Below are 27,497 nucleotides of genomic sequence, written 5' to 3'. Positions count from 1 at the left end.
TTTTAATTTGGGGATGAAAACAAACTTTGCACTCTGAGTGGTCAAACCTCAGTAGTTATAAAGTATTCATAGTTGTTTTGCATGTTTTATAGAGGAGCAGTTGTTGGAGTGAGCTAGGATCTGACAGTAAGCCGTTATCAACATGATTTATAACAGTCAACATATATAATGGCACTCTTTCCAAGTGTTGTAACAGGGTGAATATAGCCAGGCATCTTAAATGTCAGTTCTTAGCATTGATGGCAAGTGTATTAAATCATATTGATATATCCACTCTAGGAAGTCATACCAGGATAAACTTCACTTATAAAACTAGAACTCTATGTAAATAATTGTTTTGGTTCACAAAAAGGTTGTGAATTGGGCTGGTTAAAGTACCAATTCTTGCTTTGGTTTGTATACTGTTGCTTTCTGGGATATTGTTGCAATGGTGGCCTTATTACCATTGCTTTGTTATTCTTTCACTTTTTCTCATTTTATGCCTTGTGGTTCTTACTAGGTTTGGAATTTGGTATTATTGAAACCATGGCCAGAAATATTTGCTGTGCTTTGCACCTCAAACTCTCATTCTAGCAAGTTATATGCAAGGTCATAAAACTCAAGTAAATGCTTAGTTAAAAACAAAGGCATTGTAATCTTAAATCATAGTTTTAACTTGAGAGGATTTTTTTGACTATTTTGTTACTTGTCGCTTTAGATATGACTGTAAAAGAATAGTTATGGAAATTTTCTCTCTTACTTTAAATTTTGTTTTGCAAATTTAACAGCATACTATATATAGCTGGTTTCATTTTATCAGCCTTGCTTCCTAATTTTGAGCAACCACACAAAGATTTAGATACTATTGGGAGAAGTTCATGTGCGTATTTTTTTGCATGTATTTGGGCATGCAGATGAGATGGTAGAAATGCCTTAAAATTTCAGAGATTGGTTGCATATGATTTGTTGAATACTGTCTGTACTTCTGCATCCTTCACCTCAAAAAGATACATTAGAATTGCAAGCTTCAGTGAAGATCAAGAATGGCTGAAGGTATGGAGCAGCTTACTTACAGGGGTCAAGCTGCGGAGTGGGACTTCTCAGCCTGAACAAGGATGATGTGGAGGCATTCTGAAAAAGATCCACAGAATCATACATGATATGGAGTTGATATATAGAAATGAATGGGATATGATCTCGTTAATACTCAGTTTAGGTTGTAGAATCCAAGTTTATAGCAGGCAAAGTTTCTCATGCAATAGAGAGCAGACCTGTGAAACTCCTAGTCAAAAGACTGAATGCAAGAAGCCTGCATGTGTTGAAGGGGGAATGGAACAGGTATTTGGAAGAGAGATCCCCTGGGGATTACTAAATAGACAACCACACCTGGCTCAGGAACTCTACAGAACTAAAAATAGTTTAAGCCTGGAAAATTTTACAAGAGTTATTCTATATGCTCGTACTACATTTACTGTTACCAGGATGTCAACTTATGGCCTCTGGTCATTACAGAGTAGTGGGCTAGGTGGACATTCTTATGTTCTTTTATTGTATATAATCTAATTATATTAAAAATTTAAAATATTATCACCAATCTAATTAATATGCTGAAGAAAATAATCCTGTGAGGGTACAGTTCCAGGAACTGGGGAAAATGGCTCAGGAAATGATGAGAAGAACATACTCTCCATCAGGTTTTTGCACTGAGGCATAACTATAGGGGAAAGTGGAGTTTCTTGCTTTCAGGACTTCCTCTTTTCTGTTCCTTACCTCTCTGAAAAATAACTGAGTTGTATTTCTATTTCTTGTCTCAGCACTAAATCAGTACACACAGAAGTGCACAGAAAGGTGCATTGCCACTGATCATAGGTGTGAAGTACAAATACTTGTTCTGATGCAAAATTCTCTCTTGCTGCTTTCCATTAAAACACCTGTCCCAGGTGCCTCTCACTGCTGCTGCTAATGCTTTTTCACAGAAGTAGCAGGATGATATTCCAACAAATAAATAAGAACAATAAAAGCTCTGAAATAAATCATCCATATCAGTTTCTTTGGTTTGGGAAAGCTTAGTACAGGAAGGCTGAAAATTGTTTCCACATACTCAAAAAGACAAGAACAATGTCTCAGTTCAAGTTGAAAAACTTCCTATGCAACTGTTATTTCCTAGGTCTTTCTCCTTTTACTATAAAGAGCAAAAGCCTTATATTTTCTAATAAAGATACTTTGTTGGATGTTTCCTTGTCAATTTGTTATGTATTCTCCAAGCTCTGATGTGCTGTTGTTCTTATCCTTCTCTTTCCAATCTCTGTTAGCAGCATATACTATTTAAAAAGTTGTTTTTTGTATGTGAAATGTAAAAATGAGATAGCTGAAAATGAGCTGTTCATTTATTAATCTGTTTTAATAATTGTTGTGCTGTATTGAGGTTGTACTCAGAAGATATAGAGGAACAGATGTTACAGCTTCAGACTCGACTGCTATATAAGGAAATTGAGTGATTAGCCACTTTGAACAACGTAGGCAAATGCTATTCTACTATATGTTTTTAAAGCACACCTCTTGTTCTAGAAGCCAGCTCTTTTTAACCCTTTTAGACTTCCTTAGGAGAAAGATGATGTTTTCATACTTGATTACATTTGTAAAGTAATTTATTAAAGCTGCAGTACTAGATGCAAGTAGATCAGAAATGCATATAGTATGTGGATGGGCCACCTGAAATTCAACCTGGAAAAGGTGCCATAGAATCCTATGGTTCGTTCTATTGGTCACTTTGACCAAGTCACCTGGTTTGTTAATTGGACTCTAAACCTGCAGGCATCAGCATATCCATGTTTGTTTGTGTGGGCTCAAGGGAAATCTTCATGGAGTAACTTAATATATCTGAGTCTTTCTACCTCAGATTCTTTAATACAGACTTTCATATGTTTGTAAAATAGCACTGTTTTAACAAACTGTAACTTTATGTGTAGCTCAGCATTTGGTTCTAAATTGTAACCAATACCATAGGTCTAGTGCTCCCTTCAATAAAATATTGTATCTTATGTTGTATGTATTTTGTCAAATTTGTATTAAATGTTTTGAATAGTGTGACAAAATGAAATATTTTGTGCTTTTGGACAGATTTTCATTATGCTGTTTGTTTGTTTGTTTTTCTCATAGATAGATGGTACATTGGAAACAAATGCCTTGCTTCTTGTCTTGGCAATGGGAAACTTTATGAAGGAACAATAACGCCTATTGAAAAGGACAAGGATGAGAAATCATTTGCTGTTGTATCGTTCTTGGAGTCTGAAGAAAGGAAAATACTAATAGCTAAACTTCATAGTCTAAGCCAGAAAAGGTCCCTGGAAAAACTTAATATTTGATGATGATCTGGAAAAGCCTAATTTTTCTGACTGAAATCTTCCATCTCCTGCAGTTGCTTTTAATTTATCTGAGAATGGGGATTGTATCCTGTATATGATTAACAGATATCTGTGTGATTATCAAAGGGAAGGAGCCCAATTCCTGTATGGACACTATGTTAATAAAAGGGGATGTGTTCTTGGAGATGATATGGGCCTTGGAAAAACAACAGTGTGGTTTTTTTTTTTTTTTTCTTTAATGGTTACATTGAGAGAATGGATTCTTTCTTTAGGAGTAAGTTATCTGTGAGATGTAAATAAAAAAAATAAAGTATTTAAGAACGGCCACCTCAGCAGAGCCTAGCCTCCCTTTTGTGGTGGGGAATTGGAGAAGGCAGAATGTGATCATTCAGGACTGTACTTAGAGCCAAGAGCCATTGCTGATTTAAGACCCACTCCTTACAGGCTGCAAAACTGAGATGTGGTCCCTCTTACTATAAGGCTGGGTGGTTATAATAGTTAGTGTTACTGTTCATTTTATATTGAATGTATTTTGAGGATCGTTATTTGGGCATAATGAAAGTAATTCACATTAGAGTATGTTAAAAGTACTTTACACCTCTTACCTGACCATAGCAGTTAAAATATCTTGCTTTTTTCCTGAAAACAAATAGTTTGACTCTACTAGGAAATAAAAAAAAAAAAAAAAGCTGCATGTACTCCCATCTCTACAAAAAGCGTTAAGATTTTTCCATGTTATTATCACTCTATTGGAAATATAACTTACATTGATGAAAGGTCAGAGTAATAGCTGGGTTTTTCTATTATGCTTTGAATTGGTGTAACTGAATCATTCATTTATTTTACTAAAGGTAGGGTGTTTTTAGGTTTGAAATAATTCTCTTTAATCAGGCTTTTTTTTAAAGTCTGCATCTTGAATCCTAAGTTGCCCTGTTTTTGTCTTTGACGTTTGTGTGCGTCAAGCTCATTCCTCCACTGACAAATGCTGGCTGAAGACTCTGTTTTCCTTCTGTTCGGGAGAATATTGACAAACACTCTTCAGTGTGAAAAAAGTTTTATTCTCTTGTGAAGTTTGCTACAGAATAAATTAAACTGGCAAAACTTCTCTGGACAGAGTGTTTAGAGGTGTATCATGGATATGTGTAGCTAATGATGATCTGTTCAGATGTTAATTACAACTGAACTGCCTTTATTTGCCTTGTGTTTTACCTGATCTTGGCCACATTTCTTGTCCATGGCAGTTTAAGAACTTGGTAAATATGCAAGTGTATTAGTACTCAGAATTGCAATTATCTTAATTCAGTGTAATAAAAATATGAGATAGTAGCAAATTGAAAAAAGTAATTTGAATTGTCTTGCTTCTCTTGTGTTTTCTGAATCTCAGAGCTGATTTTTGTAACGGCCCTGTCATGTTTATCATGCAACAATTGTGTGTTACTTTGAATTCCCTTGTGGAATTCTCATTTGATGGCTATTTAATCACAATATCAAGTTTGCAGAAGAAAAATGTTTTTGAAGAATATTGTATTTATAAATACAATACTTATGTTCTTAGTTTACCATATGAGGAAGTCACTTCAGTGCACATGAAGTAAAACAGGATTTCACTTGTTCAGAAAATATTAGTATGTATCAAATGAAATGTTAATTAAAATTCATTATGTAGCAATTAACTGATTTATAGTCTTATAGAAAATTTGTTGTATGCTTGTCCATTAAGACTGGAGAGGTTTGGCCAAACTATAGCATGATTTCTGAGAAAAGGACTTTTCTAGAAGTCTTTTGCATTGTAATGTTCTTTCTACTTCTCAGCAGATTTTTGCTTAAATTGGTTTGGCTGTCTGGCATAGGTGAATCTGTTAGGCTTGCTTCAGAAATTCCAATTTTTAGCAAGTTTTAGGAGTGTAAAACTCATAAATAAACTAGTTTATATAGCAGGCACCAAAAGTGCTACAAGTTCAGTTTTCAAAATAGTCACCTGAAATATACAGGACTTCCTCAGGAAAGAGGTTTCCTTTTAAACATGCCTGGTTTCTGCATTTTGCTTCTTGAAGTAACATCAAAGTGGAAATGAATTTGTTCTGAGATTAATTTTGAGATGGCTTTATACATATGAATGTTGATAAATCTCTTTCTAGGGACTTGATGACTTAAAAATTAATATCACATTACAGGTCATTCTACCTCCAAGTTCTATGCTTGAGCTGACTGCAAAATATCTTTCAGTCACTGTTCCTACTTATGTTCCTCTCTGTCTCAAAATCATAAAATATTAAGAATCCTCTGCCTTGTTGGTACCATATATCTATCAATGAAGTTGAATTATGCTTTCATGTTGGTACCATGCTGGTGGAAAAGATTTCAGTCTACTTTTATTTATGCTGGATGAGTTTTGGGAAAATGAAGGTCATTTTTCCTTTACCATGTTTCAATAGTTTACCTTCAGAAAGCTCTAAATTAAAAAAAAAAAAAAAAAAAAAACCAAATTTAACCTATGAGTGGAATTTAGTGCTGGTAAGAGGTACTGGGTTGATAGCTCCAGAGATGGAAAGCTGCTTTCTTTCACAGAAAACATTTGATACAGTCAACAGTAGTTCCATCTATTTGACTATGTAGTTCAGCCATTAGGCTTAAGTATGACCATTTAATTTACTAGGCAACTAGAATATAATGAAACTGAGTAATATAATGTAGTGTAAAATAGGAAAAACATAAATATTTATTTTGATTATAGTAATCGTCACTACTTATCCCACAGAACTGAGTCACATGATTGGATAAATAGTTTTCAGTTAAGATCTCGTTGATCTGCAGCGTAGAGTGGTCTGTTGTCATTGTGGATGAAGCACATAGAATCAAGAAAGGCTCAAATAACTCAAACCATAAAGGCATTAAAGTGCAGTGTTCACATAGGTCTTACTGGAACCCTTCTTCAAAACAATATGAAGGAACTTTGGTGTGTCATGAGCTGATAAATAAAGTATCTTTATATATGGTTAAACACACATATATCTTTGCCATGTGCTGGGGTTGGGCTAGGGCTATGTCAAAAAAAACCCCAAGGTCCTTGTGAGAATATCAGTGTGTGTGTGTGTGTATATATTTTTTTTTTTCCATGTGTATATTAGGTAAGCTCCTGGTAGATCTCATCTACAGTATGTATTTTGCAGGTATTTATTAAATTTGGAGCTCTCTTCATCACCTTGATTCTTTGGGGAATTTGGGAAGCAGATACTTTTTCCTACCTTTACCTTTCTTTTCTAAGGGTATTCTTTTTTTCCCATTTTTCTCTTCCTCCACACAGTAGTTAGAATCATTTTGCAGCTTTGAACTGCCTGTGCCTTGTCCAATGCATGCAGGTTGTTCTGACTTACTTGGAAGTTGAAAATAATAATATTTTGCTATTTTTTCAAAATGCACATATTTACAAAGCAACAATTCTTGTCCTGGGAAGATTTTAAAGGAGAAGGGGAGATGGAAATAAACCTAGATATAAATCCAAACACAATAGTCTTATTGGGTACACTTTACAAAGGAGAAACAAAGCAAACGTATCTTAAATGTGAGTGTCAGGAAAAAATTATTCAATGCTAAGCTTAGTGTTGCATCCAGTCCGTTAAAACTATGGTGGTGGTTGTAATAAACTGTTCCAAGCTACTGTGCTGCCAAGGATTACTGAATTCTTCTTCTTGTTGGGTTTCTTAAGATTTTAATTAAATTATAATATCTATATAACCTGATTTTAATAAAAACAAACTATTGCAAACATGACTGCTAAGCTTTGTATTTAGGCTTCTGAATAATAGCAGCCCTGTTCTTTGAAGGTTATCTATACTTGTGACTTATGTTGGCCTACTGATGTTTAGTTTTCCTGGAGATGGTGCCCCTTTTCCTAAGGGGGCTCTCTTTAAGATTTGAGGATCACAGTGAATAAATGAAAAAGCTGAATGTCTGGAAGTAGTATAAGATATGTTTCTATTTATATGCGCAACTCTATTCATTTCCCTGGTGGTTGTTTCTGGCTAACAGCAAGAGATCTTAAATTAACTATCTATAGTATGCCTTTAATCAATGGAAAAGGATAGTATGCCTTGAAGTTAAGAAAATGCTGGTATTCCTCCCCCTCCCCCCCCCCTTTTTTTTTTTTTTTTTCAATAGGGCAGTACCAGGACTTTTGGGTACTAGAATGCATTTCAAGAAGAAACTTTCTGATCCAGTGGAGCATGGCTGGAGGCACACTGCAGCTAAAAGAGAGCTAGCAACAGGTTGCAAGGCCGTGCTGAAGCTAGCAAGGAAAAACATCTGGCTGGTTCCTCGGACATACTAAAGCTCTTATCAGTGATCAGTTGCCAAAAAAGGAAGACAGAGTAGGAGCATCTGCCCATTTCAAATACAACGCTAATGAATGTATCTCATTGTTGTGTTTTTCTCTCTTTCTTCATGCCTCTAGTAGTTTATGGTTTTCTTTTGGACTTAAGAAGAATCCAGAGCCTTGGAAAAAAATGCACATGCAGTAGTGTGCTTTGTTCACATAATTACTATGATTGCATGTTGAAATGGAGTTAATTGAGCATGAAAATGCTCAGCTAGACTTCTGACTAGTGATTTACACATCTATTTTATGTGCACTTTTGTAATTATCTGTGTAAATCCACTGCAATGTATGTAAATCTCTTGAAATTCTATGCAGGACTTCTGAATTCGAGACCTGGTATTTTGTGCACAGAACAATTTGCTTTTAACTCCCTTGTTTTCAGTCATTAAAAAAAAATCAAAAAACCAATCCCTAAAACTGGTTGTTATAGGTCTGTAATCCTATTCATCTGATGCTATTGTAAACATGTAAAGAAAAAACACTTTATGACTATAGATAAGAGTTTTGATGAATGCTTATTAAATATATTTTTGCTTTCCTTCTAAGTAGATAAATTTGCAGCTGTCTTTGTTTTCAAAATTTGGTATTTGTTCTTCATTCTTAGTGTATAATAATGTCATCCAAACTGTCTTCTAAAGGAAAGATTAACAGAAATGTCAGTCGATTGCTCTTCTAAATCTAGCAGGTTTTATTTTTTTCATTCTCTTGTTAATGTGAGAGTATACGTTCAAGTTACTGTGCTATTATTATAGCACAGCATGGTGCTGCTGCTGCGTGGGTGGCCTAGGTTAAGGACTGATCTTGGGATTTCTGTCTCCTGCTTAAGACTAAAGATGTCACGGAGATGTCACCCATGGCCTCTAAGAGGAGGGATAAGAGTTTTGGTCATAGCAGTGTATAGATCCCTGCCTTCTCATTGCTCTGGCTGCCACAGGCCACCATTAGATTGAACTGTATTTTATTTGTTCTGCCTGTGGTAGTGCCCTACAACAGCTAGCGTCGAAGAAGGAGGAAAGAAAGGGTAAATTAAGCAACTGGCAAAAAGGGAGGAGAATTCTTAATTACAGTTATGCATTTATTGCTCGCTCTCTTCCCTCCTCCATCCCCCCACAAAAGCTCTATTGAGAAGTTTATGGAAACCTAACAGTAGATTGTTGTAGCTCAATATTGATACTCTCTGTAGTATTTTGAGAGGGGTTAAATAATTATAGATGCATTTTTGGCTACAGTGTTCTGTGGGTGTTTGTGTGTGTGCACCAAAATCCATTAGAATCATTTCCTATAACTATTTGAGCAAATACGTGTTTGTTTTCTACTTTACATTTTGGTGTTCCTTGTTGTTGTTGTTGGGTTTTTTTTTTTTTTTCCTGAAATGCCCTTTGCTGTTCATTGTATGCTGCACGTAATTGTGATGAAGAACTGATTCAAATGGCTTCATGGTTGTAGGCCATGACCTGGGTACAAGTTTAATGCTCACATCTTTATTTTTGGGAAATCCCATCTAGAAACATGGGTGATTGCATCAGAAGCACAGTGAAAGTCAGGCACCTCAGGAGCACAGCAAAGCTGCTTTGCATGCCCTGAACAGATGGTCATTATATACGCAGTAAGTTCTGGATGTGTTGGATTAATAGGTTTGCCTGTGACTCAGTTGATGGTGGCAAGCATACTGTGCTGGTATGTGTCAGATATGCTGCTCCAATGCAGATCAACTGGTCAGTGTAGAAGCTGCAAACCAGAGATATCTTGGACCTAGCAGCTTGTTTGGCCTCTGATTGTATTAGAGCTGCAGTTGGGGTTGTGTCTTCCTTTGCCAGTAAATAGATGTTCCCTTTGCTTCACTGAAGGGAGAATTGTGATAGCAGCCAAGTTAAAGCACAAGTAGAGCTTATTCACTAAAGTGACAAGTCCTACAGATTTCTTCCATCTTCTCTGGACTTCTTGTAATGCTTGATTAATCTAGTTTGTATTTGTTTTGTCTCTATCTTTCAATAGACTGAAATTAATAGCAAATAATAGCAGCATATGTCTCATACTCAGTTTTCCCTAATTTCCTTCTGGCCTGCTTTGGTTCTTGTGTTTAGTTTTTTTTTTTTTTTCCAAATTGTGTAGTTTGTCTTCTACATCTTTCATTAAAAACAATCTCTCTATCAGCCTGTTCAAGCTGTAAGAATGAGAAAGTTTAGGGTGGAAATCAGAGGAAAAAATATTCTCTTGTGGTAGAGCAATCTGTTCAAACTGATACTGAAACATTAGATTATGTACACTAGAGAATGTCCTGAATTGAAGCAGGGTAGTGGGCTGGAAGGTATATAATCTTTTTTTCTAGATGCAATTTCTTAATTCCTTATCAATAAACTAATGCTGTAGGCAAAGGATTGTTGTCTCTGCTGAATTTGTAACTGTTTTTTATAACCTATTAATGTTCTTTTGTTATACCCCAGAACAACAGCTGAATCTACCTTCTTTTACTGGAATATTTCTTGAAGTAAGAGTACTTCTGGTTTCACTCCGAGTTTTTATTTGCTGATGGTTTTCAATGAATATTAGCATTAGTTCTTTGCAGGCTTTTGTTTCTCATGATCTTTTGTAGAAAAGAGTAAAATGCTGTAGAACAAATGACATTTGGCAGGACTGCAGTATTCCAAAGTTAGCCCTGAAATCTAGTAACTTGAGGAGGGAAAAAAAAACCAATATTGGTCATATCAGCCAACCATAACCAGAAAAATAGTTATCTGATGCTATTGCTGCTGCAGTAGAAAGCCTTACAGAATGTTTCAAGTTGTTTGAATTATATTACTTCAGATGTTTATAAACAACTTTGTAAATTTTTGCTGAAAAGTAAAGTTAGCAGTCATAGGGTAAGAAGTCATTCAAACGTCTGATTTCATTTACATTTAAATCAGTTGTAAAGTTGCTATATTTTTGTCAATAAAGGATGACTTTGTTATCTTGGCAAATTCTGTAGATATGCTATTTGAAATATTTAACAATCTATGAACATAGCTGGGCTTTTTGAGAGGATGTTCTCTATTAATAGGATCACAAGCTGAGAAGAAAAAATTTTTGTTTTTGACTTGCTGTCTTTTTTTGTTAGAAGTGCAGTATATCTCTTTGCAACCAATTTTTAAAACTATTTAGAATTGCTAGTGCAGTAAGCCTTATTAGAACAGCATTTGTTTTAGGATATTTCTTATTTTCAAGAGTATTTGTTCTCGTAATTATTCTTCTCTCTTTTTAGTAGGCAAATGCTCATGGTGAAACAACTAAATCACCATGTTTCAGTTACCTGACAATCCTACAGAAAGTTGCAAATCATGCTGCATGACTGCAGATGGACACTACTAGCAAGCAGCAGGTTAGTTTCAGAAATACCTAAAAAGCAGACTTGTGGAAAATGAGGGGAAAACTCTTGAGTGAAAATTGTTGCTGGTCTCCTTTTTGGTTTTTGAATCTTCACGTTTTTTGGATTGTTTGACTTTAAAAACAAACCAAAAAAAACCTAACTGAAATTAAGAAATGCTGTAAAACTCCTTTTCCATTCAGCAATTCAGAATGGAGCTTTTACTTAATAGCTAGAGATGTTATACAACAGTATTTTCATTTAGCTGATGAATAACTGAAAATGAAGCTCCTAAAAACCTTGGAGAGCTTTAAAATAAAGAGTCACTTTCAGTGATTTCTAATAACGCTATTTCTGTTTCATTTATGAAAAGTATTTACTAACAGCTGGGCCTTTGTGCAAACAAATAATAATGAACAATTAGAATGCGGTGGATTTTTTTCCTCTAGAATTTTATATTCAGAGCTGAGTTTCTCTTAAAATATATGAGAAATGTGTTTTGGTAGAAACTGTTCAAAGAGAGAACAATATCAGAAGTGCTGGGACACAACTGTTGGGTAATGCAAATCTCAAGCCATCAGGGCTTGAAACTAACAACTTTGGGCAGTCCTAGTGCAATCTCAGCCCAGGACCAGGAGTTTTGGCCATGTCTTACTCTAGTAACTGGAATCATTGGTTTCAAATTAGAACCCTCTTTCTTTTTAAATTGAGAGAAAAATCTCACACAGTAGACGTTTTATCCAGCACTTCTGTACTGAGCTAAATAAAAACATGTAATTTTTTTCTAGTCGAGTTACTTCAGCAGATGACTTGTTTCAGCCTGTTTAACTCCTTTTATGGCTTACCTGCTATGCTAATGTAGCTCTAATATTTAATACCTGTTCAAACTTCCTGCTTTTCTTTCAGGAAGCACATATCAAATGGGCGTGCAACCAGGTATTTTTCCAGTTTTCCAGATTTTGTGCAATTAAGCAAAGATGCAACCTTTGAAACAATTTCAGATCCAAAGGACAGTGGAAAAATGAAGGTAAATCTATTTTTTAGAAGAAAAATGAATATTACATTGATCTACTGAATGTAAGACAATGTACACTTAATAGCTTTTTTTAATCATTCTTTTGGTGGTGGTGGTACCACACCAGAGAGCTCCTGTCTTGGATCGGGGTGCTGCTGTGCAAAGACTGGAAGAAGGTGATCTGTGACCCTAAGATTTTTTCAGTCCTAGCTTCACATATTAAGTGATAGGCACTGAAGTGACCCTTGCATTCAAGAGTGAGACATTCAAAACTTTGAACTGTTTAGAAAAGGAATAGAGAACAAATGAAAATCATCATGAAATTCATGATTTGTGCACACCTTCAGTACTGTGGGTAGTTCCAGTCCCTCCTCTCAAAAAGGATATGTTAGACTTAGAAGAGGTTCAGAGAAGGGTGACAAAGGTGGTCAAAGCTATGGAGTAGCTTTCATATGAGTAACAACCAAGTAGGCTGGGACTTTTCAGCCTGGGGTGGGGGGGGTGTCTTAAAAACGTGACAAAGGTCTATGCTGTCATGAGTAGCATGGAGATAGTGGAGATGTATTGAATGCTTGCTGTCTTTTCTAATTTTGGGAACATCAAAGAAGCTAATAAGAGCCAGGCTGAAGATAAACAAAATAAACTATATTAAGTATAAACCCATGGAATTCCTTGCCTTAGGAACCATAAGGTATCCTGGGTTCAAAGGAGGACTGTATGAATAACTGGAAGAGAGACCCGATGAAGATAACTAAAAAGAAAAGTAAACCAGGCTTAGGAATATTTCTGAGCTGAAAATAACCAGAGGGTGAGAAGGTATGTAGGGTGAAGTATACTGTATGTTTGCCCTCTCTATATAACACAATACCCACAATTGCTGGTTGGGGTGGGGGTGGCAAGGCCACATTTTTTTGTAACAGGAATGATTACTATCACGTTACTGATTTGTTGTTATGCAAGCAACATCTTTTTCTGTTACTACATACGTGAGAGGCCTGCGTATTGCCTGTTATATACACATAATTGTCTCCTGAAAGTTAACTTTATTGTTAAATTAGTTGCCAGCAAATATATATGTACAGACACACACATACCTAAAAACCAAATAAGTGATCTTCAGTAGTGCTTGTGAGACTCTCTTATTGCTTGAACTAGTTTCCCTGTATCTAGAAATTCATCACCTGGGAGCATTGTGGACTTCACTCCAGCAGTGCCTTATGACGCTTTCATTACGTGTTTTTTGACACTGTAGTGAACAATCCAGGTGTAAGGGTAAGGCAGGGGCACTGCCTGGACTCCCGGCAGGGACGGATACACAAGCACAAGGCACACTAGGGTCGATACTGAGCGTTTATTACCTCTGCGTCTGAGCGGGGGTTCCCCAGCGATTTCCCGATCGAGGCAATAACGGAGTGGGAGAGTCCCTGGCACCGCTGAGCATCGGTCCAGGGCGAGGAATGCCTCGGGGGGGCACTATGTGAGGTTTTTATGGACTGCACACATGCGCAGCAAGCATATTGAGCTCATCGCTGCTTCTGATTCAAAGCCCAGGTGCAGCGCCACACTGGCACGGGCTCAGCCGCGTGACTATGGGTCAACATGCCCTGTAGATGCTCCTTTTCCCATGGAACGGTCTGGCTAGCTTCCATCGCCTGTCTCCTCGACATTCTTCTGCATTTTCCCATACACCAGGCAAGTGGAATCACCTGAGTTAAGACAAAGGTGCCAGCACCAAATGCCCTGAAAATCTGCAGCTTCCAGAGCTGCTGATTAGGAGGAAGCAGTCCCAAAAAGTGGCAGTAAGTCTGAGTTGCTCCTCAGAGAGGATGGACTGCAGCTTCTTTGCCAGGGGTGCAGCTGGCCATGGCTCTGTGGGCTCTATGTAACCTTGGCCAGTAGCAGTGAGGCTCTTCCTGTGTTCATACAAAGTGGCCTCGGGTGATAAGGAAGCAGGTTCTACTATTGCAGTGCCAGAGTAAGAGCATAACTGAGCGCAAGAGAGCAGAGTGTGTGACCTTTTTAAGTATACTGGACTTGTGCCAGTGGCTTGATATTGATGAGAGTCAGGCAGGTTGAATGTTTAGTTTTGACACTGAGGAGGTCTGCATGATTAGAAAAACTCTGAGCTATCATTATATAAATAACAGTTAAATTTATATTTCTGAATAAGCTGCTCAAACATAGGTATAGCCAGATGAGAACTGACTAAAAGTAGTTAGCTACTAGCAAGACGATCCCTCCTGATTTTTTGATTATTAGTGAATCATCTAATGCTCATCTTCATTCTGTCTCACTAGACGCTTTCCTCACCTGATATATTGTGCTTTTTATTTTTTTTTTATTTTTTAGCATCAATGTTCATGTATTTCAAGGTATTTTTCTATACTGACTGTAGGTAATTGCAACAAAAAAAAAATTTTGAGATGAGCCTTACTATGGAGAATTTCCATTAAGAGTGGAGTATATATTATGGAAAACTGGATTTTGGAAAGCTGGATTTTAAAAAACTGTCTTGTGTTTGAAATAACACTTTATTTTGAGAAATCAGATTTATTTCAGCATTTTTTGGTAGATGAGATGAGAAATGTGGTATAAATTCCTGTAGAAAAGTGACTAAGAAATTTCTTTAGTAATTGTTATAGTTTTTAACAGATACTTTTGTTATTCTATGACCTTTTAAGATGGTCAGATTAGACACTACAGTGCAATAGTAGTAGGCAGAGGTACTAGGCAATAGGAACTCTGACACCTTTCCACGTGTTCTCCAGGGTTAGAAACTATGATCTTGTAATATTCTGAGGGGTGTAGAGTGTGTGTGTGTTTGGGGGGGGTGTGTGTGTGTGTGTGTGTTAACTTTATGAAGGGTAAAATGCAGGCAGGGCTGTTGATGACAGCCCAGTAGATTTATACTATATCTTTCTACTGTTAGTGACCTCTGGGTTTGTGTATCTGATGCCTTACTGTATAAATCCATAGTGTCTGTTCCAGTCCATCGCAAAGTTGCTAGAATTTATCTAAGACTGAGTGAATGAATTATTGTTTTGATGGAAATAGATCCACCTTCTCTTTTAAGGGGCACTTGAATATTGTGTCAATTCAGGAAATATGTCTTAGCAAAGACACAATATCCTGAAGTGTATGGTGATATCGCTGCCTGGAAGGAGGAGTGATGCCTAATGCTAGGTTTACAGAGATTGCATTAAGATGGTTGGGCTTTTAACATCATATCATTGTACTGAAAGCTAGAGGTGATTAATTTCATTTATCTGAAGTGGGACATGCATTGGGAGCCTTCTGTAGTAGTATACGTAATCTCAAAATTATTTTGTTGGATTACAGAAATTATCCGTTTCAGGAGAATTTTCAGTGTTCGTTTTAGGTTTAAAAAAAAAAAAAAGCAAAAACAAAAAAAAACACTTTGTTTTATGTAATTGGCCAAGTAGCCATCATTGAAAAATAAAGTTGTTCTTGAGTTCATTAAATTTTACTTCAGAATAATTTATAATACCAAAAATTTTCAAATGTATCTGGTATGGTAGTGTTTTTTGTTTGTTGTTAATACTGATGCAGATTGCATTGGAAGCTTATCTTCTGAAAGAAGATTGGCTAACTTCTGCTTTCTGTTCTGAATTTTTTTTAAAGCAGCAGCTGTTTCGGATGGTTTTGTTTTTTATATTCTGAGTTCAAAGTCATTTAGAGATTTTTTTTTAGGCCTCTTACCATCAAAAAGCACACAGAACTGTCATCAGATATTAGAATTTGAAAGCTACTTTATATTCTTTCTTAGTGGGAAATAACAGACAAATTATAGTGAAATGTTTTTAATAACCATTTTAATAGTTTTAAAGCGGGAAACTGCAAAGTGTAAATGACTCCGTTACTTTTGAAACACAAAGATTGCAGACTGCAATTTGACCACACAAAAGTATCATGGACTTTTTGCAAAAGAAGTGAGATGAGTGAAATAGAGAAAATAGTTTAAAGCCTGCAGTAATTCTCATAACTGCTTTGCCTGATTATTTCTACAGTTTTGTTAAAATTCAGGCTAAGAGGGCTATTAAATGTCTGGGCACTTCAAATAACTTTTTTTTTTAAACTGCCCGTACAATATTGTCACAGACATTCATTTGTGGAGTTTTGGAGTACTGTTCTTAATTAATGCAAATCTCTTGGGAATAACCATATTGGACTGGGTTATTTATTTTGCCTAACATATTATTATTTTAGTGGGAAAATGCAAGTCTATGGGAGTATCTTGCAAATAATAATTTCCACCAATAAATACGACCCTAACCCAGGCAAGCGTAGTTTTGAAGTCTTAAAAACTTTGTAGGCTAGAATGGACAGCTGTATACAAATAAGGTGTTCTCAGATTTAAATGCATACCTCCCCATTACTATACATTATGATGATTTGTTCAACTGTGAAAATTTTACCTCTCACATCTATGTGGACTATACCAAAAATGACATTATTTTTGCTTGAGTATGATCAAGTATTTCTTTTTCAAAATAACTACTTTCGGAATAATATTCTGGTATGCAAGCATACAATTTGTTTCTCTTCAGTATAAAGCTATTCATTACTTTTCCCAGCTTGTCAGAGCTGTTTTTTATACTCCAGAATACCTAAAATCCCAATGAGCATGACATTGATCCATTTTGTTTAAACAAACTGGGTGGATTTGTTTGTGTGTTCTCCTATAGGGAATTAATTATTTGACCTATACTTACTACTCTAAAAATAACAATAATACAGTAGCCACATTTCTCCTGCTTTAAGAGCATGCTGCTGTTTTTTTCATTTTTTTCATTTCCTTTTTTTTTTTTTTTTTTTTTCCTTAATTTAGCTAACAAAATACAGATGTAAGGCACTTAACTCCGGTTAAATTACCTGATGTGGGTTTTTTACTCATAAAATTAATCCTATTCTATATATTGTTGTGCAATGAAACAAGCCAAAGTTATCTTGTTTGTACCTCTTTTTCACTTGTAAGCGACTGACTAGTATATACAAAAGGGGATGAGTGATGTAGAATTACTATTTAATTTTACAGTTCTGGATAAATCTTGAATATAAATGTGAACATTCCTCATTATTTGGTTGTCCAGTATTTGTTTTAGTGAAATCTTTGTTGATTAACAGTTAAAACATTTATTCAGTGATAAATAGTTAAAAATATGTATTGCCCAGTGGAAGAAAGCTACAGATGTGGTACAGAAAATTCTTCTTTTCCCTTTTGTGTATTGCTTCTGCATGGTGCTCTGGAGCTGGCACTGCCAGATGTGGACATGCTTCTTTTGAAAATAACAGTATCACTATTATACACAAGGCTCTGGATTATTTGCTTCCCCACCAGAAGTAGTGTGTGGGGGTGGATTATTGGCATTTCAAGGTCTGCGCAGAGTCTGGGAAGCTGGGGCCTACTGTAAACAGAGCAACAGAAGAGAGTGGGAGCGGGAGGGACATACATCTCACAGATTATTTTAAGAAGGCATGTTCCAAGAAGTTCTGAACTCGGATGTAATACAGCAAACCTAAATAGACCTTCCTGTTTTCAGGGGAACTCTGTGCATTTGTTAAACTTAAAGATTCAAAACCTGACCTAGCACATTACATAGGTGACATTTTGTTGCATTCTTCTAGACCAAAATATGCATTAATAGAAATAACTTCTAAACTTACTTGCTGTAATACGATTACCTTTTCACAATGACATCACAGTGGAGTTCAATGAAAAATGAATAGATCCAGCGTCTCCGTTACTTTTGGCGTATTATGTTGCTAACAAAAGTGTTTTTGTTATGCCTCTATTTAGCTTTCCAAACAATTAGTTGCAGTGTGGTCTGCTTAAAGGTTGAAAACACAAACAAGCGTGTACGAGATGACCTGTAGATGAAGTCTCTTCGTTTCTGTTCTGTGATTCATTTCCAGGTCCTTCAGCAGCTTTTAAATCACTTCAGAAAAAAACAAGGATAAAGTTCTTTTCTCCTTTTCTACGGTGTGTTCCATATGATTTTTATCAATTAACCGTAGCAGTAAGTTCTGAAGTGTAAAGCACTGAGGACATGAGCAACTGTCAACCACATTTCCTTTCTCTCCATACTATGGGAAATAGTGTTGAGAAGTACAGTGTGCGGCACTCCAGAACCATATGGAAATCTTATGTTGTCCGAGGACAATGGTGTGATGGCAAAATATAACACTCTGCTTCATTCCTTAGAGCTTTTTTTAATTGTTTTGTTACTGCAGGTGTATACAGCTCATGCTGAATTCAGTAGATGCATCTTGGGTTAGAGCAGCGTCACTGCAAAATACCATTGAAGTATCATACAGTATTTGTGTTAGCACTACAAAGTAGTTGAATTACCTCTGTTTTACTGGTTTTTGACCATCAGCAATGCTTGAACTTCAACCCAGAGACTTGATTATACCAGCTGGTTTGAAGTTAAAAGCATTTAATTAGAGCTAGAGATGCGTGTGCATTTCACTTTTAGGGACATGCTCCCTGATTCCCTTATTATGGAATAATTTTCTGAAATGGTGCAAACTATAATATGGATTTATTTAAATATTTAACATGATAGCATTGAAGAAGTATTAAAGATTAGTCTGAATGACAGTTCAAATCTTAAGATATTTAATTTTTTGTGGCTTTAAGGAAGATTGCAAGTTTAGTACTTAGATGCAGTAGTAAAATTCTGATGGGTAAGCAGAAAAACATTGGTAAAATGTTAGTAAAATGCTTAGGCTGTGGTTCATGGCATTTGAAAACAGCCTGTCTGCTGGTTGTCACAATGTCTTTCACTCCCTCCCTCTGAACTCTGTGCATACCAGCTCCTTTCTCTGTGCTGGCTCTGGAGCTCATTTACCATACCTCAAGCCATTTTAACTTGCTAAGATGGCAGGAAAATATTTAAGTTGCCTGCCAGCTTATTGAATTGAATTAACTCAGCATCACTCAGACCTGGGACAGGCAGCCAGGGCTGGAAGAGAGAGTGAGACTGCTGCAGACCAAAATTAATCACTTTAGGCTGTTGTAGAACTGCAGCTGTAGAGAAAGGTGAGTCAAAGATGTTGATACCTAAATGGAGATTTGTCCTCATTTTTAGTGCTTGGTCTATTAGAAAGAAACATGGCTTCTATGGTTATGTTTAATTTAAAAAGATACTAGCAAGTACTTGGGGGTTTTGTTTGTTTTTGTGGGGTTTTTTGGTTTTTGGGGGGAAGTGTTTTTTGGGGAGGTGTGGTGTGGAGTTGGTGTGGGGGTTTGTGTGTGGTTTTGTTTTGGTTTTTTTTTTTTTTTTTTTTTTTGGTGTGTGGGTGTGTGGTGTATTTCTGGGGGGGTTGGAAGTGTGTGTTGAGGGAGTTTTTTGGTTTGTTTTGGGGGGGTTGGTTTGTTTTGGGATTTTTTTGTTTTGTTGGTTTGTTGGGGGGGGGGGGGGGTTGGTTTGTTGGTTTGGTTTTTTTGGTTGCTTCCCCCCCCCCCCCCCAGTTGCTTGATGTGCCGGAACAGTACTGTATGGCATCTGGACTAGATTACCAAAGACTTGATGGAAAATACAAAATCAGAAGATAGGATCAGGATTGTAAGAGAGAGTGACACTCAAGAAATTAACATATGCCTTGTATCAATGATGTAAGAGAATTTAATTTGTAGTCTTTTTCTTTCAAGCTGCCTTTCTGGTGTTTAGAAAATAGGTTACTCTACATTTTACTTGATTGACCTTGTGAGGGATTACTTTTTTTGAGAAGGGGAATTGTTCTTTTGTCTGCTAGTAAACAGATTCACTGCTGTGGCTTGAGGCTTCTTAAAATACCTGGAGACTTTCCCCCTTTCCCCTCTCTCCTGCTTTTGAGGATCTCAGATCTGAAGTAAGTGAGTTTTCTGAATCCCAATTTTGAAATTCCAGTTGCTGTAGGAGTGAGGAAATGGTTACTGACATAATGTAGTGATCCATAGAGAGCTTTTATTTAACTGTAGACAGGCTCTATTTCTTGTACTGTGCTAGCAGAACTAGTAAGTGGGTGTGAATACGAAATACTATGTTGAACTGAAAAATTATCTCTTGATGTGTTGTAATTTATTAACCAGGTTAATTAATATGTGTTTAAAATACTTCAAACAATCTAAGACGATTGCTGTACACTTCTAAAAATATATTTCATCAGATCTGCTTATCAATTTATGATGAATAGTGAGTTCTCTTGGAAAAGTGCAATATGTTCAACTATAAGTAATGAAAATATACTGACCATTCTTGGATTTTCTTTCTGGTTACTTTCATGTTTCATCTTAAATGAAGTTTGTTACCAGAGAAAGGTAGAAAGGGAACAGAGAAGCTAAATCTTCCTGTCCAGAGGGAAACTCAGTGAAACATGCAACCAGTGCTGCTCTTGCCTATAATGTCACTTCCTCCTCCTTTACTAAAAACAAGCACATTGGAGTTAGGTAGGGGGAGATACCAGTCCACGCTAACTCCATTTAATTAGCAGTCAGACATCTTAGACCATTGCAAGTGGGTGCACATCAGAAACAGTCTTCAGATACTCTCTGGTATACATGGGCAGGGTTATGAAGAGACTTGTGGTGCTGGTCATGCGTGCTTGCTTTATTGCTTTTAATCTCAGTGAATTGCAGTATCTGGCCATCAGCTTCACTAACACCTCCTTCAGGCTAAGCAGTTCTTTTTCCCTGAAAACAGCAGGGAATTTCTGCATCTGTAGCATTAGGAAAGACTTGATATTTTGTGTTTTTATCAGTCTAGTTTAGTTTCATAACCATAACCTTTTCACTTTTTTTATTAATTTACATCAGAATAAAATGAAGTTCAGTTAAACAAAGATGGACTTTCTCCTCCCTTTTATAAGAGCTTGTGAACGCAGAGGTTGGTGAGCTTTCCATGCCTGCTGATGGTGCTTGAAAGCAGAGCCTGTTGTTTTTAGTGTTCCTCATCTTATTGAGGAAATGGAAGGAACAAACAACAAAACACAGTCAACATAACCTGTGTTTACTAAGAGAAACAGAAGGTACCATTCTTAGTGTAGTTCATCACAATTAACAAAAAGGGATGTTTCTGCTTGCTTGATGTACAGTAATAGAACCAACTTTAATTTTGTAATCCTTTGGAAATCAGAAAGTGATCTATTGCAGTTCTCCTTTACAAGAGATTCTGGTTTTGTCCTACTCAGATTTCAGACACTAAGACTTTACAGTATCTTCATTTCTCAACACAGTCATGCTTACAAACACTAAAATAGTTGCTGAAGTTGCTAATGTGACAGGGGAACGTCAGAGCTTGCAACTCCATTGATGCTGCTTAGTCTGAAGAGGGGGAACTGCATATGACACTGGAGTCTGGGCAGTCCTGTTTCTTCATAAGGTTCTAGAAGAAATAAGAGTAGCTAATATTCCCACCTTTAAAGCTAAATCACTGTTCACCAGGTTTTGTACACTAGTCTTTCACTTTTCACTTATTTTTCTGAAGGAATTCATCTAAACCCATTTCTTCTTCTCAGTTTCCTTTATGTTCAACAAGGTGCTTAGATGATAGAGATAAGGGTTACAGAAACTTGCGGGCAGTTTTTTATCATGGATGGTTACAGTTTACACTTCTGTTCTACCTGCAGCATTCTCTGAGGCTGCTGTCCGTTACTTTGAATTTCTGCCAGGCTTTGTGTAACTTGGATTTTGCAAAACTATGTTGCCAATAATTTTTAATGCACATGTAATCTCAGTCAAAGAACTCTCTGCCAGAAGATCTCACTGAAACAGAGAACTTACTTGAGGCTTACTCACCTCAGTAAATAGAATTAACTGGTCACAGCTTTCATGGAAGCTTTCCTAATACCATATTGTTTTATAACTTCTGAATATTGTGGTATTAAGCTGTCAGTGACAGGATATAAAAACAAGTTGTTTATTTAATGCAGCATGCAGTCTTAAATAACATGGTCTTTTAAAAACAATTGCTTGTAATAGAAATGTTATGAGACCTTTAATAGAGAGCTCTTCATTTGAGCCATAGTAAAGTAACTTGCAAGGACCATCTTGCAATAATTTGGCTTAAACAGCTGGCTAAAATAATATTTAAAATGGATGATATTCTTTACAATGCACAAACTAATTACTGCATTCATTCTGTCCAAGAAGAATATAGGAACCATTGTTTTTTCTGTTCTGGAGTTTCTGAATTTTTGTGACATGCCTAAAAATACTGAAAGGTAAAATCTTTATAAAGCTACATATCCCGTTTAGTTCTTATAGTTAGTCTGTGTTACTTGCACTAAGGTTTTGCACTGAGGTTTATTTAATATTTCAGGTCTGAATATTGCAATTTTTTATGAGAAATCATTTGGAAAAACATGTTGACTTATGTTTCAGTCTGACTGCAGGGTTGGTTTGGTAAGAAGAGAGGCTGAATTCTACCCTCACTAATAAGAAATACACCAAAATTCCAAAATACAGTAGTGTATTCTGAAAAATACAAAGACTTTTATTCAATATTTTAAATCTTGAGAACGTTCATCCTCCGGAAACCTGTTAATATTGGCAGGTTCCAACATCTTCTCCATTTCCAGATTTAACTAACCCCACACCACACCTGGAAGGAAAAGGCTACAACTGTATTTATATTAACAAGGATTCCATCAAGATGAAGAGGTGGTGGGGCCCCATAAGCTTTTAGTTTCTGCCCCCATTCATTCACTTTCCTGTAAACTTTACCTTTCCCACTGCTTTAAACAAGCTTAAGAGAATACAAAGTAATCTATTCAAAACAGGTGTTTAGTAAATTAAATCAGATCGACTTCTTCAATTTTGCAATACCTCATTGAGAAAATTCAATATTTGAAATTACTGCTACCTATGACAATGCAAAGAATTGTTTTAATAGTTAAATAATAGTACTTTGTACCTGTTCATGTAGAAACTTTTGTCTTTTTTGGAGGAATGTTGATTATTGTTGATTGGTGGACAACAAGTTAAACATGAGCCAGCAGTGTGCCCTTGTGGCCAAGAAGGCCAATGGTGTCCTGGGGTGCATGAGGCAGAGTGTTGCCAGCAGGTCGAGGGAGGTGATCCTGCCCCTCTACTCAGCCCTGGGGAGGCCTCACCTGGAGTCCTGTGTCCAGTGCTGGGCTCCCCAGTACAAGAGAGACATGGCACTCCTGGAGAGAGTCCAGCGGAGGGCTACCAAGATGATTAGAGGGCTGGAGCACCTCTCCTATGAAGAAAGACTGCAAGAGCTGGGCCTGTTCAGCCTGGAGAAGGGAAGACTGAGAGGGGATCTCATCAATGTGTACAAGTATCTGAAGGGGGAGTGTCAAGAGGATGGGGCCAGACTCTTCTCCGTGGTGCCCAGCAACAGGACAAGATGCAATGGGCAGAAACTGAACCACAGGAAGTTCCACCTGAACCTGAGAATAAACTTCTTCACTGTGAGGGTGACAGAGCATTGGAACAGGTTGCCCAGAGAGGTAGTGGAGTCTCCTTCGCTGGAGATATTCAAAACCCGTCTGGATGTGATCCTGGGCAATATGCTCTAGGTGACCCTGCTTGAGCAGGGAGGTTGGACTAGATGATCTCCAGAGGTCCCTTCCAACCTAAACGATTCTGTGATTCTGTGAGTCAATTGGAAAAAAATTTTTCAGTATTTGCTTGGTTTGCAACTTGATGAAATAGTGGTATCTCCCTCACTCTGGTTCCTGTCAAATGAGTCAATTATGCACATGCCAAATTCTAAGTAACTGAGCAGTTTTGTTGTATTCAGCAAGGGCATTAGTCAGCTACCTCAGGTTAAGCATATGCTTAAATTCCTTGCGGGCTTTAGCTGAAAGCACTCCACAGCTGTTAAATGTTTAAGAAGATGCAACTGGTAGGTTGACCTACACCTGCAGCTCCTTCTCCCCGGCATAGATGACTTTCTTACAATGACATTTTTTTTCCTTGTAATGACCTTTATGAATGTTGCTCCTATGCAGTTGTGTGGCCAATTAGATATCTAATACTTGATTAATATGCCATAAGAATATACTTGTGACAGTTGTTTATTTACCAAAGAATAGATGTGAGATATTCTAGATAATGACTATTTTAGTGCAAGCTGCATAGTATTATTGTCAAAACTATGTACTGGGATTAGAAGAAGTAAAATTTAATGCAGATTCAAAGTCCCGCTTTATCTTAGCTACAGTTTTCCTGTTGATGTCATACTTCTATGATGTTAACTGGCGTAAAATGGTTATGAATTTCACTATACTCCCTGGGGGAGTTGACCCTGTAAGTCACTGTGGGCATGAAGTAGCAGACAGTACTTTTACTAAAATAAGGTGATAGCAGCTGTTTTGACTGAATTGGTCATACAGTTCTTAGTCTTCTTGCTGTTGAGGTGAGAAGACTGCGTTTTACAGCAGTGGTTATTTGAGTGTTTGGTTATTAACACATTAGCACAAGGCTGTAGCCTACTGTTTCCAATTTTTCTAATGTGCTGTTTTATTATGGTTGGGGAACAGTATGCTAATATGGATTATAACCTAATACATCGAAGAAAATTATACTAGTTTTCTTGTTATTGGATAGCTTTAGGGAGGTTTGTTTTTGTTCGTTTGTCCCCCCCCCCCCCCCCCCCCCCCCCTTTAGGGCTGGTGGACTGGATCTCCATTTTGTTGGTGCCAATGTTTTTATACTGTTTGATACAACAGGATTGTACCTATTTACAGGTGTACACTCAAAATACAGAACTTGATCCATGTTGTATTCTTTTGTTTTGATCCTGTAAACTAGCTCTGCAATTATGTTTAAAAATATCTTTTTCCCTGAGGAAAAAATTAATATGATTTGTCCGTAAGACAGTAAGAAATATCCAGCTAAATTATTTTTGAAGAATTGATGTTCTCCTTTTTAACACTGAATTTTATTATTTATTTTTCTATTTTATTTTTGTGGCACTGTTATGGGGTCACAAAAATGCCATAGTTACTGTAACTTTTCATGATCTCTAAAACAAGTGCATATGTATAGCCGCATGGCATTTTTCCTGTGTTTGTCAGGTCTAAATACGTTGTCGCTGACCCTAGTTCAAGAGTGGTGTTTTGAATTCCAGAATCCCTGAAGAAAAACATAGGTATTCTTTTCAACCTCACCCTCATGGAGATTAGTCTCTTTTCAGCACTCATTTCCATGTCTGATATTATGCCATTAGAGTATTTCTAGGAATCTGGATTTTTTTTTTGAGGTTTTTTTTGACCATATTGTTTCCTTAGTAGTTAAGGACAGACTTTTGAATAACTAAAGTAAAAGGATCATGGAAGCTTTCAAAATTCAGTTATTTGATATATTTTAATGAGCAAAAGTAAACTTGTTTTTGTTGTCCCATCCAATTATACAATTCCATTTTAAGTGTCTTTCTGATTTCCAATAGGTGTTTATGCACACCTGTCCTACTCAAATAAGTCTGTCAGAAATGTGTATTGTTGAAAGGGACTGTCCTTAGAATCTTTGTGAGATTACATTTCTATAATCTGTTCAGCCTCTGGAATTTTCTGAAAGCAATCTATTAGAAGTTTCAGAGCTAGTAATTTAAATAGTATACTTCCTGCTCATTATCTGTTTTTATGGTGTTATAACTTGCACAGTGCTTTATAAAGTTAGGAAGGAACAGGCTGCCCCAAGTAATCCATGATCTAACTCAAATATAATGCAAATAGAAGAATGTCTTGTGCAAGACCAGGTATAGATGGGGAGGAAAAACAAAAATAATGGAAGATGTGTTTTCTTGAGAGATGGGAGACAGGCCTTGTGATATCAAGAGATAAAAGCTTTTTCAGCTGCATAGGGCTGGGAAGAAAAATACAAAATTAAGGATAAAAGAAAGTGAAATGGAATGCTGAGAAAACTTGGAAAAGTTTTTTTTTTAAAAATTTTACTTATGATTTAGAGTATTTCTGGTTTTTTTTGGAATTGTGAATTTTTTACTGCCCCTAAGAGCTCTCTTTATTTTTACTAATAAAGAATATGCTTTTCAATATGGCATTGTCTTTGCAGAGCTTATAGGACTGGTCAGTGCAAAGCTGTTAAAGTATTTAGATTGATATCCTCGGGAACTGAGGAGGAGATGATGTACTTAAGACAAGTTTATAAACAGGTAAAGCTCACAAACTATTTAAATCAGTAGCTATTTTCAGCTGTTTGAATGAAAGCTAAGCTAGCCTATCACAAAATTTAGTTTACCTTGGTTTTATGATTTATACTGTTATCTTATTAAATGGATTATATAACTTAGCAATTGTCAAAGAACTAAATAGAACAATATTTGTATTCTAAGCATTTCTGTAACTTTTGACATGTTAATTAGGTAACATACATCCATCAGCTTATGCTGAGGAGAGATCTGTTTTATTTAGAGAGCTGTAAAATAATATCTGCTAGAGGTAGTTAGTGCCTGTGGCAGCCTGATTCAGGCAGCTTTTTCCTTTGAAGGGTTGGAGAGAGAGAGAGGAAAAGTCTTACTGATGCTGTAGAATAGAAGCAAAAAGCTTCTCTTTGCTATCTTTGCTCCTTTAAAACTTTGGATGTAAAGGGAGGGGAAATAGCTTGTAGCTGCTACTATTATAAAGATAAGAAGTTGTCTGCTGGAATCCTCAGCCTGGAACAATTGCTGTGGGCTCTGAATTTTGCTACTTGCTTTGGTAGAGGTGTGTGTGTTGGGGGGGGGTGTTTTTGTTTTTAGCTAAAGCCTGGGAAAAGCAAAGAAGTGCAGAAGAGTGTGTGGTTTGAGGAACATATTATCTAGCATCTGTTTCCTTATGAGATAGGAAATAAAATCAGCAAACTCAAACATCAACAACAAAGAGCAGGCTGCAGACAAATAGGAACCTGGACGAAATATGAACATGTTTTTCTACACAAAAGTTGCAAGTCTAAGCAGTAAAATGGAACACAATGAGGATTGGTTATAAATTCAGGTATGGACAGTATAGACATATAAACTTGGTGAAAGCAAGGAAATCAGTGAGATACAGTTATTCTGAAGGATACGTTGCATAGGAAAGACAGAGTAGGACACCTCAATGGGCAACTGCTACCCTATGAGAAAGAAAGCTTTATGGAATTGACAAGTTAACCTAAACCTTCAAATTATCAGCCATAAATAGGAAAAATATGGTACTGGGTCTGTAGTGACAATCACCCTCTTGTGATCATGACGGTTTGTCACATGTTGGAGGAGGTTGGAGGCTCAATGAGTGGGAAATGCCTTAATAGTGAGGTGGTTGTTATCATCATACAGATTTAAGTAAATGCCAAACAAGAACAAGATTGTGAGACCAAATATTTGGACCCCATATCTGACTTCATAGAGCAGATAGTCAGAAACCCCAGAGCTGTAGGATCAAGTCTTGAGTTGCTCTCAGTAGTATATA

At 36.6% G+C, this 27,497-nt stretch overlaps 1 pseudogene; it reads left to right on the top strand.

Annotated features, from left to right (window-relative positions):
* The first annotated feature begins 9,168 nt into the window (after positions 1 to 9,168).
* The window catches only part of LOC104139669 (DNA excision repair protein ERCC-6-like 2), a 42,755-nt pseudogene continuing 24,426 nt past the window's right edge, over positions 9,169 to 27,497 (top strand).

The sequence above is a fragment of the Struthio camelus genome, chromosome W (genome assembly GCF_040807025.1).
Source record: "Struthio camelus isolate bStrCam1 chromosome W, bStrCam1.hap1, whole genome shotgun sequence".
NCBI lineage: Eukaryota > Metazoa > Chordata > Aves > Struthioniformes > Struthionidae > Struthio > Struthio camelus.
This window is presented reverse-complemented; position numbering and strand designations above follow the sequence as displayed.